General features: G+C 41.4%; 1 non-coding gene across 1 annotated transcript; it reads right to left on the reverse strand.

Moving 5' to 3' along the window:
• Positions 1 to 619: 619 nt before the first annotated feature.
• trnat-ugu (transfer RNA threonine (anticodon UGU)) lies at positions 620 to 692 on the reverse strand. The gene has a single exon. It is a non-coding gene; the product is annotated as a tRNA-Thr (tRNA).
• Between the last annotated feature and the right edge of the window lie 2,588 nt (positions 693 to 3,280).

Consider the following 3,280-nt stretch of genomic DNA (forward strand, 5'->3'; position numbering starts at 1 on the left):
TTTGCTGTTGATATTTTTCTCCATGCCAATCTTCTGCTGAACCCAGTGGTGGGGAAAGCCCTTAAATGCATAATGAATAGTCAGTGAGGGACAATCTTATTTTTTGCAACAGTTATTAAAAACTTAACATTTAGTTTCAATTCAGAAGGTATTTAGGCTTAGCTGATGAAATATTTTCAAACATGAACTTGCCTTTAAATCTGAAACACAGGTCTATAGGGCTACAGGAACATTGGCAGTCATCTGTAGTTTTCTAGTGTGGGGGCTTTTAAGCCAAAACTTGGTGCTTTTGTTGGCCACAAACTGAAGGCCTGGCAAGTCAGGGTGTGTAAGAATGTAGGTATGGCACAGCAGGCCACTCCAAAAATCCACCAGAATGCAGGAACATCTACTAAATCCAAAATCTCAACAACCCCCCCCCATTGTCCATCTCCAGCTGAATGACCCACAAACAAAACACCAGAATGCAGGGAGACAAGTGAATATCAAACTGAATACAGAATTCCCACTTACTGCATGGTGTGCAGAAAAATTTTGCCGTCGACCCCCCCCCCCCCAAAAAAAAAAAAAAAAAAAACTCACTCCAAGGAATTTTGAAAATTTGGCAACCCTGCCTTACAGGCCCCAGTGAGGATTGAACTCACAACCCCTGGTTTACAAGACCAGTGCTCTCACCACTGAGCTATGGAGCCTTAACTCTTTCTCAGCTGCTGAAGCTTGGGGCCACAACAGAACCTTGAAGCCCCTGCACCGATCCTCAAAACAGCCCACAGAAATTGGTGTCCCATCACTCACAACTTTAGTTCTTAGCTGCAGTTAGCTTCTGTTTACTATTTGTCTCACAAAAAAAGACACACATTTTAAATAATGTGGTGTGTCAATCGTAGAGTGGGCTGTGGACTGTACATTCTGGCTACTTTCTCATCTGAGCTAACAAAAACACAGGACAGGCCAAGCCCTCAAGAGATGAACCATAAGCACCATGAGTGACGACCTGATCTTCAGGCTCTTCATGTGGGGTCATCCTCAGCAGCAGCCAATGGTTTTCAGGTGATGAGAACTCCAACCAAAAAAAATCCAAACAGTATTTTTGGTTGCATGTCTGTGAAGATTCTCGGTCATCCAGGTCATAGTAAACTGTGGATGGTAAAAGAGAGCAACTGGACTTGTTTGAAGATTCTTGAAGATGTTTCACCTCTCATCCGAAAGGCTTCTAAGACAGAAGTATTCGGATGAGAGGTGAAACGTCTTCAAGAATCTTCAAGCAAGTCCTGTTGCTCTCTCTTACCACCCACAGTATTTTTGGTTCTTTTTTTTATCCTCTGCCCAAACAAAGTTTGGCGGGGGATATAGAAACGGGTTCCATCTGGTCATGCTTTCATTTCCAGGCCATATCTTTAAAACTACTGAAGATATTTTCATGAAACTTTGTATACGTATCAAGCAACATGTGAACTGCTGTGTTTTGCCATTTTGGATTTTTGGAAAAAATTAATTTTCAAATTTTTACATAAAAAAATAGATTTTGAATTAGTTCCTAAGAACAATGTTCATTTCCAGAGCATATATCCAAAACTATTCATGATACAGATTTGAAACTTGGTATGTATGTTAACAAGATAATGTATGTGCCTTTTGATTCTAAGAAATGTGAGAAATTTAAATTTTTAGCTCACCTGGACCAAAGGTCCGGTGGGTTTATGCCATGGGCTGCTGAGGTCAGTGTAAAGAGGTAGGGTTGGTTTCCTGCAGCAGAACTTGAAAAATGTGACAATATCTTGAAACTTGGTATAAAGTTGGCATATAGGGTGGGGGATATACATGACTGTCTTCTTGTCGTTTTTAACTTGTAATTTTCTTAACCTCATGCTTTTTCCGTGTACATCTCAGAGTTCTTGTCCCAAGTTTCCTAGTGCTAAAAGTTGGAATTGTGTAACCAGGAACTTACAAATATTTGCAGCATGATAATCCTTTAGAGTTTTAATTGAAGTCCTTTGTTTATGATGTCAAAGGCTCACTGATAGAGACTTGAGTGCAACATGTTTTGAAGAAACTTTATAGTCAGGGAGCATATGTAACCTACTTTGCAAAATTTGCCAAGTCTGGTTTCTCAGTATTAACCCTTTATTTACATCCCAAACAAATTATTTTTACTTGTTGTAATGTCAGCAATCACCATTTTCACCAAAAAAAGGAAATGCTAAATATCGCATGTAAAAAAAAAAAAAAACCCAACCATATATCCGTATCACTCAAGTCCATTATAACATCTGTATTTTTTTTAACCCTTATATTGTGTTCGGGGCAAAATTGACCCGTTTTCAAGTTCAAGTTTGTAAAAAGTACCATTTGGATTTTTGTACTGGAATGAGGCTTCATCTAATCCTCAGACACATCTGATTAAATGCAGCAAAATTGATTTTCACCATTTTAGTAAATTCTAAAGGTTTCAAAATAAAGTTACATTTGTGGTGTTAGGGGTCAAAAATGACCTGGCAGAGAAGACTGGCTGTTCTATGCATCACTTAAAAGCTATGGGTTGCTCTGGGGATCAATTATGGCCCAATATGCCCAGTTATGGCCCACATCACACAAACACACACACACACACACACACGCGCGCGCATGCAGATGTGCGCACACATGCGCGCACACACACAGGCCTCCTTCACACACACATGCACAGACAGACACAGGAACACACATGCATGCAGGTACACACACAGACCGGCCCCCTACATCACCACCCCCCACGTGAACTCCCACTTTCTCGCAGCATATTGATACTCTCTGTAGGATGGGATATTATCAGTTGAATTCTGTAGGAGCATCAGTCAACGTGAGCAAGAGGTATACTGTTCATGAGGCGCTGGATCACATCTTTGGTCATGACAGCGATCCTGAAGACAGAGGGGAAAGTGAAGCTGAAGGGGAGGTGTCTGAGGATGAGGTTCAGCTTGACCCTGAACAAGACCAAACATCTGAGGAGGAGGACCCAGATGTCACAGATGCTGAAAGAGAGGTGTTCAAGTCAAGAAGAGGTGACATTTCATGGTCATCAAGCCCTTTTCAAACCCAATGCAGGGCACCAAGGGAGAACATCCTCAGAATGACTCCAGGTCCTACCAGATATGCTGTGTCACGCGCCCAAGACATCAAGTCAACGTTTGAACTGTTCTTTCCATGACCTCTTCAGTTTATCCTACTCGAGATGACCAACATGGAAGGGAGAAGAGTGTTTGGTGATAGCTGGATGGAGTTGGACAAAACACAGCTAGAT

This window comes from Neoarius graeffei, chromosome 16 (assembly GCF_027579695.1).
Source record: "Neoarius graeffei isolate fNeoGra1 chromosome 16, fNeoGra1.pri, whole genome shotgun sequence".
Classification (NCBI taxonomy): domain Eukaryota; kingdom Metazoa; phylum Chordata; class Actinopteri; order Siluriformes; family Ariidae; genus Neoarius; species Neoarius graeffei.